The following is a 16323-nucleotide window of genomic DNA, read 5'->3' on the forward strand; positions in this document are numbered from 1 at the left end:
TCATCCTGAGCTGTGTCGGGCATTAAATCCATTAAGTCCTTGGCCTAGTCAGGATTTTGGAACAAGAAGGTTTCATATCTCAGTCTCACTTTAAGTTTAGAGGGGGGGGGAATAGGCTCACCCTCAAACCTCAGTCCTTTAACATGCGAATTAAAAGCCCAAACGACCTCCTATGCTGTGTATAGTCACCTGCATCAGGAAAGAGTAAAGGTCTGTTGCCTGCATATATTTACTGATCTCTGGACCCCAGCCATTCAGAAATGACGTTCCTTTCCTAAGATTACACTCTGATCTTCAATACTACACTTTCCCAGTACAGCCACGTGATGAAACCCTTTGGGGGAAGGATACTATATTCATATCAATGCTCTCATTTGTGCTATGACCCCTTTCTCGCACCGCTACTGTTGTATTGATCACATAGCTGAACCAGTAACTGGTTTTCAAGATCTCTTTTCTTCTCAATCTGGAGTACAAAACAAAATACAATATGTTAGATCTAAGACATGGGATAGTTCAGTGTAGATTTTAGGAGCGGGGTTGTTTTAGGGACAGTGGTAAGCTAGTATAGCCAGTGCATCATACTTAGACGTATTCTTTGAGTATAGCTGCTGTGTAGCCTCAGTTCTAACTCAACCCCATTTTAACCAAGAGTATAGCAACTGTGTTCTACTTTGCTGCATTTTCTTTCGTATAGTCACTGTGTGATATTTAACAGCATTTTTGGGTATAGCCACGATTACATTTATTTGTAATTTGAGTATAGCCACTGTTAATATTTAACTGCCCTTTTTATTCTATGCACTGTCATATTTGGCTACTTTTTGAGTAGAGCAACTGTGTGGAATCTAGTCTTGCTTAGAACTCATCCCCATTCAAGCTTAGCTGCGTTCGAGCATAACCATAAACTTAGGTCCATTTGAGTATAGCCACAGTGTTACATCTAGCTGCATTTTTGAGTATAGCCACTGTGGTATTTTAAGCTGCATTTTGAGTATAACCACTATGTACCATTTATCTGCACTGTTTTTCAGCATACCCACTGTGTGTGTTTAGCTGCATTTTGAGTTTAACCACTGGGGTATATTTAGCTACATTCTGAGTATAGCTTCTGTCATATTTAGCATCATTTTCGAGTAAAGCCACAAAGCTTATTTTCTCGTATTTTGAATATAGCCACTGTGTAGAATTTAGCTGCGCTTTGAAAATCACCCCTTTTAAATTAAACTGCATCTACGAAACCTAGAAACCAGCCAGGACACACAAAAACATATCACACTCCATGCTTATGGAAGATAGCTTGAAGGCACGTCCACCCACCCTACTCTAAGACACATTGCAGAGCACCACTGCCATAAGAATGCAGCTATCCCCACGACAAAAGGTGGTCTGGCTGCACACACAATAATTCTCATGCTCTTGCATAGTATCCAGACTACCTCACAGCACCCATCCATATGCCAGCTCAACATGGATAGATAGCAGGGACTTGCTACCCCTACCTACCTTTGTATTGGCTAAAATGCACACAAACATTCTAAACTCCTCTGACGAATTTCCCATACCAGGACTTCGGTCCCCCGAGATGAAACTTACAGCACTTTGAGACCATGCCAATGGAAGAAGAAGCTATAAAAATGACACTTACATTACATTGTGATTCAGTATTTAAGGCATGAATTTAATGCTCATTAGAAATCCAATTAGGAAAAGCACCCAGCGGGGACACATAGCTGGTTCTGGGAGAAAACCTACTAGCAAATCCACACCCCATTACCAACTTCCCATAAACCCACATGGTCCCTCCTTGACAGTGAATGCTGACAGTCTTTTATTCCACGGCCAAGACTCGGAGGGTGTCACCATTTTTGAGAGGTTGTAACTTTGCATTTGTTTAGAGGAAGAGCAATAAGAGAGATTTGAGACCAGCAATAACTGAGATGCATAAAACAAAATGTTCTTTTCTCAATCGGTTGGTGCTGCAGCTCTTTTATAGTGGGTCACTTTGACCACATAGGGTACTGCTGTACATTCATATAGCTGAGGCTGAGACTAGCAACACTTGGTAAGGCCTCTTCCAGTGTGGAGCCAGTGCCAACTTCCTTTGTTGGATCTTCATTACAAACTCGCCTTGCTGCAGAGAGTGGCCAGGTATAATTGCTACTGTAGGCAGAGTTGCCTTGACCTGATTGTGAACAAAGCTGATGGAAGATATGAACAACCTTTACATACTCCAATAGGTTGTCATCAGTCAAGTGCAGACTAACATTGAAAGATTTTACAGGTGAGATGAGAGAGGCCTCATGGAACGCCCACATTACATTTCGTAGGGGCTGAGTCCAGTTTTTCTGCTAGGAGTGATTTTGAATACTGAATAATGGAAGGGAAAGGTTCCTAGGCCACTTCAGTCCTATCTCAAATTCTTTTTCCAATTATCCCATTTTCTCTCTCAATGGACAATGTAACTATTGCTGTACATTCACAGCTGTCGGGAGTGTTTTCACCCTATTTATAAAATGCAACCTTTGGCCACTGTTAATATTAGCGAGTACACCAAACCTGGCCACAAAATCTCTGACCAACGTCTTCAACAAACGTGCAGCATCGACCTTTCGACAAGGATGTACCTCCACTCATCCAGAGAACACATCCAGAATTACAAGGAGATACTGTCAGCTGTTGCAGCGGGGCAGCAGGAGAAAACCGATCTGAAGACCCACAAAAGGGCGACAAAGGAAGAAAGGAGGAATGGTTTAGCCCATATTATTCTGGAGGCGGATGATGCAGCCCTTAAAATACTTTGGAGAATACTGGGGCAAATCGGGACTTCTTCAATGACATAATAACCCCTTCCTTTCCCACATGACCCTGGCCATGGTACACCTTAACAAGATGAGAAATTAGTATTGTTTTGTATTATAAATCAACCTTGGTCATTTTGCCACAGAGAATCTTTGTATAATCAACAGCTCCTTCAAGACCAATTATCCTTTTGCCTGGAGGGAGCATATTTCTAGCATTTTTGCCACTTTTTCTAGCCTTTTTGGCAATTTTTCTAGGTTTTTACAAGGGGGGGGGAAGGTTCAGGACTGACCATAACTGGGAGCATGTAATCCTCTTCTGATAAAGCAACATATTGTGCTGTTTTACCTGAAAAATCATTGCCATAACTGATATCATCCAAGGGCTGACAGCACATTTGACTATGGCAAATTTTTCAGGGAGCATGAATGGCATCCATGAGCGCTTTTACATATTGGTGGTTGTTGGGAAAGATTTTCTTTTTGCAAATGTTCCTCCATAGTTTTCGAATGGATTGTGTCCTCTAACGTATTCCACATCTTTGACAAGTAATGTCCACAGCTGTGTAGGTCGGAAACCTTTTCGGTAGAGGGCGTACTGCGTCGATGGTGTCGGGTCGATGGCCTCTAAGGCCTCCGTCGAGGGCGACTTCACTGGATGTTATAAATAGGACGCACGGAGCCCGTAGCTTCAGTTCAGTTTTTTCTGCAAACATGTTTGCTTCGGAGACTCGGCGCGCCTCGTGTATTCCTTGTGAATATGTCGTCTTCTTCGAACCCTCCGACTCCGCGGTCTGGCTTCAAGACTTTCCGGGACTGCAAGTTGAAAATGTCGATTAACGACCCGCATCCCATTTGTTTGTGGTGATTGGACGAGAGTCACAACACAGTCGACTGCTCCAAATGCCAGTCGCTGACTGCTAAGGACTTGCGGGAGCGTAAGGGAAAGCTTCAGGTTGGTAGTGGTTCGAAACTCAGTAATTGCTGTAAATCTAAGTCCAAGGAGATGTCCACCGACGACTCGAAGGGGCGATTCTACGAGTCGGGAGGAGTCCCGGGGATGTCGGTCCCAGTGTGTTTCCCGCCATTCATCCTAATCGTCTCGGCATTCTAGGAAGTGCCGCCACTGGTCGCCTTACCCGTCCTCCTCGGAGGATGGAGCCGCGATGAAAGTGGCTTTTCCAACAAAGTCCTAGACTCTGGAGGAATGGGCTGCCTTTATAGAGCAGATGTTAGCGATTTTTGAACCGCAGGGCACAGTTCCGTCCGCGCCTTTGGATGAAGGCTGCAAGCAACGGTCTCGTACTGTGGCTCGCATGCCTTTGGGATCGGGTCCTCGATGCGACTCATTGGGAACCTTTAGAGGTCCTGTTTGAACAAGGCTCAGGATCGTCTCAAGAGACATACTTCCAGGTCTCGGTCCTCGTCTCCAGCGAGACCTCAGAAAACTGGTAAGGGCTCGAGGTCGGCGTCGACTCCGTCGCCGTGCCCGTCGGATACTGACGTCGAAGCTTTGCCTTCGTACCGGCCATCAGCGCTGTTGCCGATGCCCAAGCCGTCAGGCGCTCTCGACGCCTTTGGGACTTTTTGGCTGAAATTTGCCAGTGGAGATCCCCGATACTGTGGATCCTCCAAAGAAGGCTACTTCCAAGCCTGTGAGGCCTGTGTTGGACTCCAGACCCTCTTCTGTCCAGAGGCAAGGTTTTTATCTCCCTCTGGATGACATCTATGAGGAGGTAGAGGGGTCAGACTTTGATATGGACCCTGTTGAGCCTGATGTGGCTCCTGTCTTTTCTGTGGACAGTCAATTGGAAGAGTTGAAGCAAACTCTTAATGATGCCAGTGGGTTGAACACTTTTCCGTAAGTGGAATTTGGCAGGCCTGAGCCTCCGGCTCATCCTGAGTCCTACAGGAGGCTCATGGCTAGGGTCACGGAGTATCTGGGTTGGTCCAATCCTCCTGAAGCTTTTGTACAGGATGATCTCAGACATCTTGGATCAAGGTCCGTCCTCTGACCGGGTGTTACCTTTTCATCTGACCTTGCAGAAAAGGGTGGCGGCTGCTTGGCAGTCACCGGAATCTCTTCCGGCTGTTAACTAATTGTTAACCAAGAAATACCACCCTTCCGATAGCGACCCCAGCTACCTTTCATCTCACCCCCACTCCCGAGAGTTTGGTGGTTCAGGCGGATACGGCCACCTCGAGGCAGGCGGCGGACCCTACCATCCCTCCGGATAGTGACGACAAACGCTTTGACGGTTGGGCACGCAAGGTGTTTTCTGCAGGGAGTATGGTGCTAAAATTGGCCCACTCCACTTGTGCCGTAGCAAGATTTTCACACACTCTGTGGAATTGTGTTTCTCTAGCGGCTGAGCATGTTCCCGAGGGGGAAGAAAGGGATGGATTCCTTGCTCTCGCGCAAGATGGCAAGGATGCCATGTGTGAATCCCTTGGCCAACAGCATTAGCCGGTCCTTGGCTGCAAGCACAGTTATACGCAGATTTGCGTGGTTGCAGGAGTCGGGTTTTGCCCCAGATGTGCAAGCCCATCTTTTGATCATGCCCTTTGATGGCGTGCATTTGTTTGGCAGCAAGGCTGATGAGAGCCTTGAAAGGTCGCAGACTTCAAAAGCTGCAGCAAAATTTTTAAGCGCAGCTGTTCCTCAACCTCCACCTTTTCGTCCTAGGGTACAGCAGAGGAGGGGAGGTTCTTTTCGTTACTGCTCCTCCTTTGCTAGAACGAGAGAAGCTGCCAGTCAAAGGAGTCAGCGTAAAAGTACCCGTGGTGGTCAGGGAAATAGAGGTGCCAAAGCTGTTCAGGCAGCTGCCTCTTTGCCTTCAGGCGCTGCCGCAGCCGCTCCAAAACAGTCATGGGGCCATGTCCCATGGTTCGCTGGTTGTGGGCAGACTGTCTCAGCATCTCGAAGAATGGCAGGATATTACTTCAGATGCCTGGGTTCTGGAAAACATAGACCACGGCTACTGCCTTCCCTTCCTAAAGTGGCCTCACGACAGTCCACCGGGGAATCACTCTTTGAAGCTTCCAGATCCACTCCTTGTGCAGGAAATCTTGACCCTGCTGGAGAAAGGCGCTATAGAACTGCTGCCTGTAGCGGAGAGGAACAAGGAATGGTATTCCCCATATTCTTTTATTCCAATTAAAGACAGGGGGTTGGACTTGAGTTGGTTGAACAAACTTCTCAGGAAGGACAAGTTCAAGATGGTCACTCTTTCGCAAGTCCTCCAGGCCCTTCAACTTCCCAAGCACAGAAAGTACCTGAGGTTTGCGGCTGGCGACTCGCACTTGGTTTCGGGTCCTGCCATTCGGATTGACCTCCGCCCGAGGGTCTTCACCAAGCGAATGGTGGTGGTGGCAGTGTATCTTGGGCGATGGGGGGGATTCAAGTCTATCCCTACCTCCCTACCTGGACAACTGGCTGATCCATGCACATTCTCCTGAGCAAGCATTGGATCACCTCGGTTTCACCTGCCGCTCCCTCCACAGGCTGGGCGTCTCCCTCAATTTCAAGAAGTCACATCTGACACCTTCCCAACAGCTCCATTACATCGGGGCTGTGTTGGACCCATCCTTGGGGAAGTGCTCGCCTCCCAAGGTAAGGGCTCATCACATTATGCAGATGGTGGACAAGTTTCAACATGCCCAGAGTTTCCCGGCTTTCGAATTCTTAAGGTTGCTCTGCCTCATGCATACTGCATTTTTCTGGTGCAAGACGCCAGGCTGCGGATGAGATCCCTGCAATGGGTTCTCAAGATGCAGTTGTCGCAGTTCTCAGGCAAGATGTCGGATCCCGTTCAGATTCCACTCTCGGTTTCCCAGGATCTTTTGTGGTGGGCCATTAAGGGGAATCTGATGAAGGGGGAGCTGCTTTTGCAACCATGGCCAGAGGTGACTGTAGTGACGGAAGTGTCCCTCACAGGATGGGGAGCTCATGCCGAAGACTTGACCGCCAGTGGTCGTTGGTCTCCGTCGGAGTCAAAACTCCACATCAACCTTTTAGAGCCGAGGGCCATCAGGCTGGCCCTGAAGTTTTTTCTGCTGTCTGTGTGGGGTAAGAGTGTCCTGATCATGACGGACAACACAGTGGCCATGCATTACCTCAACAAAAAAGAGTGGGGGGTAGGGTCACTCCCGTTGTGCAGAGAGGCAATGCAGCTCTGGTTCTGAGCAATCCAGCAGGGAATTTCACTCTTGGCAGTTCATCTGGCCGGAGAGGATAATGCGGCGGCGGACGCTCTAAGCAGGCAGACCACGATCTCTCACGAGTGGGAGTTGGCTCAGGAAGTCCTTCTGGAGATCTTTGCCCTTTGGTGAACCCCACAAGTGGATCTCTTCGCCACCAGTGCCAACCGGAAGTGCAAGAGATTCTGCTCAAGAGCATTTCCCCCGAGAGGAGCCTTAGGAGATGCATTTGTAGTGGAATGGTCATTCCCACTGCTGTACGTGTTTCCTCCAGTCCCTGTCATTCCTCAATTGTTAAGGAGGTTATGGAGGTTCGGATCCCACATGATCCTCATTGCTCCGGATTGGGGTAGGAGAGCGGGGTACCCGGACCTTCTAGAAATGTCCTTCCACCCCACACGCCTTCTTTCCTACCGGGAGGATCTGCTCTCGCGAGAGGGAGAGGGGGAGAACGGGGAGGGGGGAGTGAGTGCTGGGACGGGGGGGACGGAGGGGTCAGGTTCTCCATCCAGAGCTCAGGACCCTAAACCTTAACGCTTGGTATCTGAAAGGTTGTGTTTCTTTCGGCTAGGCGGCCTGCAACAAAATCCCTGTACTGCTGCCGTTGGTGTAAGTTTTGCGACTGGTGCCTTCGAGGGACATCGACCCGATGCCGTCGACGCAGGACGCCCTCTGCCCAAAGTTTCCGAACTACACAGCTGTGGACATTACATGTCAAAGATGTGGAATACGTTGGAGGAACATCCAATCGAAAGAACGTTACCAGTTGGTAAGTAACTTGTTCTTCTTTTTGCTCCGTTTTTGATCCTGTCCTGTAAATCTTTGTTTCCCTTTCCTTTTGCTCACATGTTAAGGGGAAAGTTAAGGGGAAACTGATCAGTCCTTCAAGACTATCGGTACTGGGAAACTTTGTTTCGGACGGAGCGAGTGCGGGAGGCAAGATGGCGGACTCCTCCCGGGCCGGGCACTGATCCTGAGGCTTGGGGGTCGGAAACAGAGGCGCACCGCTGAACACGCACAGCAACGCATCTTCGCTTTCCTTGAGGGATCCCCTCTGCCCAGCGGGACGCGGAGACGCGGGGACTTGCAGCACCTGAAGTGGGGCTCGGGAGACGGAGGCGCACCGCTTAATACGCACAGCGATGGATTCCCGCCGCATTCCTCGAGGCATCCCCTCTGCCCAGCCAGACATGGAGACGTGGGGACTTGCATCACCTGAAGCAGGGCTCATCTTACGGGGCTCCTCTTCCACCTGGCTCGCCCCGGAGCTCGTGGAGCCAACGGTGGAGTCGGCGTGCCTCGGGGGCCTCCCTGCTCCCTCTGGCCCACACGGTGTGCTACGCTCCAGCTCCACAGCACCCAGAGCGATCGCACCAGTCAGCGGTGCCTGCCTCTCGACCCCCGTGGGGGCGGCCCCCGCTCTGGTACCGAGGCCGCCTAGAAGCTGATCTGTCCTGGAGGACGACCTAGCCGCGACGTCTTCTCGCGGCACCCTTCGCCTGTGCCGGCAAAACAGCACCGGGCGATCCGGGAGGCCTCCAGACTACTGCCCGGAACTACTACACGGGCGCTCCTCGCCTGGGGAAGGCTTGGCTCCCAACATCTTCAGCCTCCTGGATCTTCCGTCGGAGGGGAGGTTGGCCGGGATCCCTTCCATCGGCCTCCACCCTCCCCCACCGGGTTGCAGCTGCCATCAGCGGCCCGGCGCCTACAATCGTCCGCGGGATTTCCGGCGGACTCGCCGTCAAGAGTGACAACCAGGGAGGGCGCTCATCTCCCGCGGCGGGACCAAAGGAACTGGTCACCGCCCCGACTGCAAGGTGGCCCTCTTGGGCTGCTACCACCCTTTCCACGTTGCTTCCAACTGCGGTGCTCCATAATCATCTTCCCGGACTGCCTGCCTTTGCCTGTGTTGTGCCTCGGGACCCCTCTGTGTCACCCGTGCTCCTCCTGCTATCCCGCACTGTTCTGCAAATCTCACTGCATCAAACTTATGGTAACCTTCCCCGGGGCTGATTGACTTCTTCTGCCACAAGGTAAGGCGGCACCTGCCGCATCTCGCTCAACAGGCCCGCGAGTTGCTGCCCATTGATCTCCCCTCTTCGAGGCAAAATCTGACCACCTTGACTGGGCCTTGACCCCTCCTGGACGCTTTGCTGCCTCCTGGGACTGGTTTGGGTCCGAGCGCCTGCTCACATCACCCTCCCCTGGAGCTGGACAGAGTGCACAGGGCTAGACCCAGGCAGAGGCCCAGTGGGGCGGCCGACGTTTTGGTCTGGGTCCATTTCTACAGGCTCAAGGAGGAGATAATGCAGGAGACCAGAGCCATGGGACAAATCCACTTCTGGGATTCGGAGATAGCCTTGTTCCACGACTTGGCAGCATCAACCCTGGCCAAACGAAGAGCTCTTAAACCCATGGCTGATTGGCTATGTGAACGCAAGATTCCCTACCGCTGGAGATTTCCTTCGGGCCTCGCCTTCACCTGGGAGGGAAAGACTCAGCAAATCCCCTCACCTCGGGAGGCTGAGGAGTTTATGAATCCGGACGCGAGGGGGTAGGCCCCGGGGGGCTCGGATCGCTCGCCCGGGGGAGCTGGCGGGGAGTCCCTCTGCCCCTGGTCCCGGGTGTGCGGTCGACGTAGGATGCGCGGCCCTCACGCAAGGGGAAAGAACAACCGCTGAGAGCCCCGGCCGCCTGGATTCTAGTGCCTCCTCCCCGGAGAATAGTGGCCACCCCCCCTCTTCTAGGGGGCCCAGCCTTTGAACTCAGAGCCTCACAAATACTTGGGCCGCCGCGGAAAGAAGCTCAACGCAACATTCTTGCTGGCCGGGGTGACCGGCAGCGATCTCTCTCGAACTGCAAGACTTTCACCATCACAGCATGAGACCCCAGGGTCTCAAACACAGCTGGTAGCCACGGCCCAGCCGACAGCCCTGTTGGTAAAAGGCTGGTCTGGATACCTTCACTTGTTTCCTGTTTCAGGTTTTGTTTTAGTTAATTTTGTTGGTTTATCCCGGTCAGAGGGAAAGGAGGAGCTGGAGTTGGGAAGTGGACTGGTGGTGAGGGAGTAGCGAAGGTCAAAACACAAGCTGACAGGGTACTCAATTGTGTCTGGAATCGCCATGGCAACAGCGGATTGGCCCACTGGAGTGGGGGGGTTTCAAGCTCCACAACTCGAAATAGGCAGGGCAATTCAGCCATCGAACCAACCCGCCAATGTCTCTACTGAATAGGGAGCTCTCGATCCTGACCTGGAACGTCCAGGGCTTGAACTCCCCCTGGAAAAGGAAGTCCGTGGAACACAGGCTCGCCCAACTGGCACCCAACATCATTTGCCTACAGGAGAGTCACCTCCTCAGGACCGACGAACGCCCCATAGCCTTTCAACGCTACACAAAAAGGTTCTTCGCCTCGGCTGATCTCAAGAAGAGAGGGGTTGCCATTCTGCTAGGCCGAGACTTACCCTTAACTAACATAACCACCAAGAGTGACCCGGAGGGTCGGTATCTCCTGCTTAAAGGCCTCTTAGTTGAGCTTCCTATCACCATTGCTGCCATATACTGCCCAAATACAGCGCAGAGCACATTCCTCCGGAATCGCCTTCCCATTCTTGTCACTTTCACGGAAGGTCGCTTACTCCTTGGGGGCGATTTTAATCTGACTCCAGACCCAAACCTGGACAAAACGCTCCCTCCAACTTCGGAGGACTTCAGCAAGGCCCTCGCCATGGCAGAATTACTGAGGGAAACCGACACTATAGATGTGTGGAAAATGGCCAACATGGGAACAAGGGACTATACTTTCTTCTCTCATGTTCATCTGGGGCACTCAAGAATCGACCTCCTGTTACTCTCCAGCGCTCTCATTCCCTGTGTCAAATCCATCCAAATTGGGCACAGAGCCATCTCGGATCATGCTCCAGTCATAATGAACCTGAGGGTATCGAGCTTCCCTGAGCCGCCTCAGCGGCAATGGAAACTTCAAGACCAGATCTTAACGGATATCGCAATTGGAACAGAAATGGCAGAAGCCCTCAAGAACTACTTCAGGGAAAACACCACCAAAGACACATCACTGGCCATGATCTGGGATGCTATGAAGCCCGTCATCAGGGGCACGGCAAACGACTGCACAGCCCGACTCAGACGGCTACGCAAGCTGCAACAAGACGCACTCGAGGCGGAAGTGAAAGAGGCAGAACGCATCCTTAAAAGAGGCCCGAACAGGAAAGCGAGTTGCGTGCTCCAAAGGGCGAAGCGTTCCTTAGAAATGCATCTAGCTGACAAAGCGGCCAGACCACTAATATACACCAAAGAGTTTTATTATGTGCACAGTAACAAAGCAAATCGGCTCCTGGTCCACAAGCTAAAAAAGCTACTATCAAGAAATTCCATCCATAGCCTCTTGGAGGCGCAAGGGACTCTTCGCTACTCTATCACGGAGAAAATGGAAATCATGACGGCTTATCACAGAGGTATCATGTCGGGTACCCCCACGGCCGCATCAGCGCAAGTCAAATATCTCGCCGGAGTACAGCCGGCCATTCCACACCCTCAACTCACGGCCCTAGAGGTCCCTATCTCGGCAGAAGAAGTGAGCGAGGTCATGGCTAAATTGAAAAACTCAACTCCTGTACCGGATGGGCTCACAGCACAATTCTATAAAAAGTTTTCATATATCCTCTCACCCCACCTGGCAACCCTCTTCAACTCGTTCCTATCATCTGGAACGACCACCCCCTCGATGGAAGAATCACTAACCGTGCTGCTATTGAAACCTGGAAGGGACCGGAGCCATTGCGCCTCCTGCATACCATTCACCCTCCTGAACTATGACGCTAAAATTTTCACCAAAACCCTCGCGAACAGGCTGGCTCCCCTGCTCCCAACCATCATCCATCCGGATCAGACTGGATTCATCCCTGGCCGCAGCACCCATGATAATATAAGGAGAACCATAAATGTCATTGATTCAGCCAACAGGAAGGGGCGGGCACTGATGGTACTATCCCTCGACACGCATAAAGCCTTTGACATGCTCGATTGGGGCTACATCCAAAAATCACTCCTGCACTTCGGCTTTGGCCGAAATTTCATAAAATGGACATTAGCGAGCTACCAACATCCTTCCACCAGACTTAGGATCAATGGGTCCAGGTCCGAAATAATCAAAATCTCAAGAGGCACCAGGCAGGGTTGCCCCATCTCCCCCCTGGTATTCGCCCTCTCCATGGAGCCATTCGCGAACAGGGTACGTCAAAATGCAGGGATCCAAGGCCTGACAATCAAGGCCCAAATATATAAAGCCACCCTGTACGCCGACGATGTCCTCCTTACGCTGATCAAGCCAAGGGAATCCATGAAGGCCCTATGGAAAGAACTGCTCGAATTTGGGGAAGCCTCGGGATTTAAGGTTAACCTACCCAAATGAACAGCGCTAAGCATTAACCTGCCTGGTCCTCTAATGTCAGATCTGGAAAAAGAATACCACATACACTGGGCAAAAAAGAATCTCCCATATCTAGGGGTCCAGCTCCCAGACGCCCTCAGTAGACTATACAAAGCCAACTTCCCGGCGCTCCTTAAAGAATTCAAGCATGACCTTATACGCTGGCAAGAGCAGGAGATTTCCTGGTTCGGGAGAATCGCGGCCCTGAAGATGAACCTCATTCCTAGACTACTTTACCAGTGCGCAGCCATACCTACCACAATTCCGAAGCAGGCGATCCAGAAGCTACAAAAGAACATTAGGAGTTATATCTGGGAAGGAAAACAGCTGCGAATCCCATGGAAACTCATGCTCCGAGGACGGGCGCTGGGTGGACTGGGAGCGCCCGAGGTGGCCAGATATATCCTGGCCGCTCAGCTCTCATTTGCGTTCGCTTGGCTTCCCTCCACCCCAAAGCCCCTCTGGCTGGAGCTGGAAGAGGCCTGGAGCCCAATTCCAATAAACTCGCTACCACACCTGAAGCAACCCAGCTCAGGCGAGGACGTGGGACCCCTGGCGGCAACCGAAAATACTGTGATGAGCTGGAGGAGGGCGGCGGGCCTGTGGAATCTCTGCAGCACAACGGGTCCACTCACCCCGGTCTGGAGGAATCCAGAATTCACCCCGGGCTATAACCCCAAGAACTTCACGAGGTGGAGAAATGGAGGGCTGGAGAGAGTGCAAGATTTCTATGAGGAGGGAAACCCCCTTGACTTTGAGGCCTGCAAGGCGAAATTCAATGTGCCGGAAAGCGAAAGATTCAGATATACCCAGATCCGACATTGGCTCTCGAGTAGGGATATGAAGCGCCTCGGAAGCAGAGACCTCACTGCCCTGGAACTCACTCTCACAGGATCCACACCAAAGGGCAGAATTTCTACCCTCTACAGGCTCTTGGACAGAACTGACCCATCCCGCAAAGAGCTGTACATGCTGATATGGCAGAAAGACATTGGGAGGCCCATCGAACTGGAGGAGTGGAGCCACATCTGGGCGTGGGCAAACAGAAGCTCGAAATGTGTTTCCAACAAGGAGGGGGCATTTAAGGTATGTTTCAGGTGGTACCGGACCCCAGAGACACTTAACAAATGTAACCCGACAATTCCTCTGGTGTGCTGGAGAGGATGTCCAGATAAAGGCACACTCTACCATTTGTTTTGGACATGTCCCAAAGCCACCCAATTCTGGAGATCCGGGCTGGATCACATCAACAGGATCACAGGACTCACTATCCCATGGGATCCGGGCATTGTTTTACTGGGAGCAAGCGGGGAGGGCCAATTCCCCCTTTCAGGGCACAGAGCAGAGCTATGCTCTCACCTGCTGATGGCCGCTAAGATTTCTGTGGCTAGGCTGTGGAAAAACCCAGAGGGCCCGGCAGTACAAATCTGGTGGACGAAATGCTGGGATATAATTGCAGCGGAAAAAATAACTGCCCTCCGGTTCGGGAACAGAGACACATTCCTCCAAACGTGGGCCCCCTTCCTGGACTACACCCAGAAATACCCAGGCTTGGCCCGACAACCTCCCTCCTTACGATGGATGGACAAAACTGAGTAAAAGCAAAGGGGACAGCACATAGCAGAGGATCCAACGAGGGTAGCTGCTCGCCTGCTCGTAAACCCAGGAACGAAACATTGAAGGCCGGGTAGGCCGGTGATCCCCGCTTTCTGCCCATTGCCCCGATCCCAAACCATGTACAATTCCCCTTGTCCGCCCTCATTTAATTAATACTGACTATCATGGCGCCACTTCCCTCTTGACTCCCCCCATGAACATCTCTCTGACCTGTTGTTGTGGTTTGTTTTTTGTTTATTACATGCATCGCCAAGCACGACTGCGCTGCTTGTAGCGCTCTTCAAGTACTTGCCACACTTTGATATAGTGTATGTATAAAATCAATAAAAATATATTTCGAAAAAAAAAAAAACATACTGATAAAATCAATGCAAAACGATTACAAAACATGCATATAAGACCATTACACAATTTCATCATCATCTTGATTACTTGTATCATCTGTGTTTCTCTAAAGTACATATCAAGGTGCACTGTAAAAACAAAACAAAAATGTATAACCATCTCAAATCTTATTTCATATGGGCATGAAATCGCTATGTCCAAATTTAGTAATTTAAAAATGACAGAAAATATAAAATCACATATAGATGATTCTAGAAATGTCCAAGTCCGTCAACTAAGCAAAATGTAATGTAACTTAATTTCATCAGGTTAGATTCAACGATAAAAGATATCTAATGAAAGCAATTTTTACTTTTGTGAGTCGTGTTTTAAATATTTCATGCCATAGTATTTCAGGTGTTAAATTTCTGGGGTATTTGAAATACATTTTCAAGTGTAAGGTCCTCTTGGCTATAAGCATCGGACATGCTTTTATTAGATGTTGCAGATTTTCCGGCTAGTCTATTTTTTGCAAAATCTGCGTGTGTTATCAGATTTAGGGGTAAGTTTCAATTTCGCTAGCACATCATTTGTTCTCCATAAATTAAACCGAAATCGGAGTCCATTATTGTACAACTACTGACTGTTTGAATGGTGCAGATCCTTGCCATTGGTGGGCTTGGACTTGCTTGGATTTTGGATATGAGGATTCCTCCTGCAGCTATTTTTCAGATCTACGTTGGAGCCAAGAATCCCTCGATGAAGAGCAGCCTGCTGAAGATCAAAATAAGATTCCTCAAGTGGCCCAGTATCTCTTCCTGTGTCCAGCTCGGTGAAGCCATGCTCCTCTGCCTCATCTCCAAAGCCCCCGAGTGGTGCTTCAGCTCTTGGACTAGTGGGACCAACTAGTCTTCATGCCTTCTCGTGGATCCAGCCCTTGAGAGACTTCGGAAGTATCCTTGGACTGCCTGGTGGACTGGCCAGCTCTCTCGTGGGCTACCTCACCAGTTCCAAATTTGTCGAACTGGTTGTCGCCAGCATGTTCCACAAGTCGCCTACTCCATGAATTTTAGATTCCCACCTTCAGGGGAACCTGTTCTGGAGCAGGGGCTATGACCACCACTGGAAGGACGCATCTCGTCGCCTGCAAATGGTGATCATTGCTGGAACTCTCCTTCCTCCACCCAGTGAAGTGTCCTAAGGAGGCCTGAATTATTGTATTCTGCATTCCTTCACGATAGTGGTTGCATCTTGCATTACCAGCCCAAACCTCAAACTTGCAACTCCTGGGTACCTCTCACTGGAATCAATGGCGGAAGTTCGTGCCCCCAGTGACCCCCCCAAAGAAATTTTGGAAAATCAAAGTCTGGGGGTCGGTAATTTGAGGGTATTGGAGGGGTCATGTTGTGGGCTATAACACTTTATTGAATAAATAATTAAACCCATCTTTCCCTACTTCTAAGGGGCTTGCCCTGCCTCAACCAGGAACACTTTAGAGAACTGTCAGAATGTCTGTCGAAATAATGATTCTCTGTCCGCCATCAGAAACCATCATAACACTAGAAACATAAGCTTTTAAGTAAAGAAAAGTTTGGATTTCCTTCACCAGGAGATGACTCCCTTCTTCTGGTTTAACTCTTCAGTCTCGCAACAGAATGAACTCCTTCAGTGTCCAACCAGCGGGGGTCAGGGAATGACTCCCTTCTCCTGGTCCTTCTGTCAAGGTTCCACACAGTATTCTTTAAACACACATGCAGATAATTTGAATTGTATCTGCCCCGGGGAAGAATAGAAGCTCACCTCATTTGGCTTCCATTTATCATTCTTACAAGGAATATCCTTCCCAGGGTTCTCTATACATTTCTCTATTGGTTTCTTTGTTGTGATGAAGAGTTTATTTTCCAATGGTGTTCGTGTGGCTATTGCGCAG

At 50.3% G+C, this 16323-nt stretch overlaps 1 protein-coding gene across 3 annotated transcripts in view; it reads left to right on the forward strand.

Annotated features, from left to right (window-relative positions):
* The window catches only part of ARHGEF11 (Rho guanine nucleotide exchange factor 11), a 1841770-nt gene that overhangs the window by 556733 nt on the left and 1268714 nt on the right, over positions 1-16323 (forward strand). The gene's annotated exons all lie outside the window — the stretch shown is intronic.

The sequence above is a fragment of the Ambystoma mexicanum genome, chromosome 1p (assembly GCF_040938575.1).
Source record: "Ambystoma mexicanum isolate Mex_15411 chromosome 1p, UKY_AmexF1_1, whole genome shotgun sequence".
NCBI classification, from domain to species: domain Eukaryota; kingdom Metazoa; phylum Chordata; class Amphibia; order Caudata; family Ambystomatidae; genus Ambystoma; species Ambystoma mexicanum.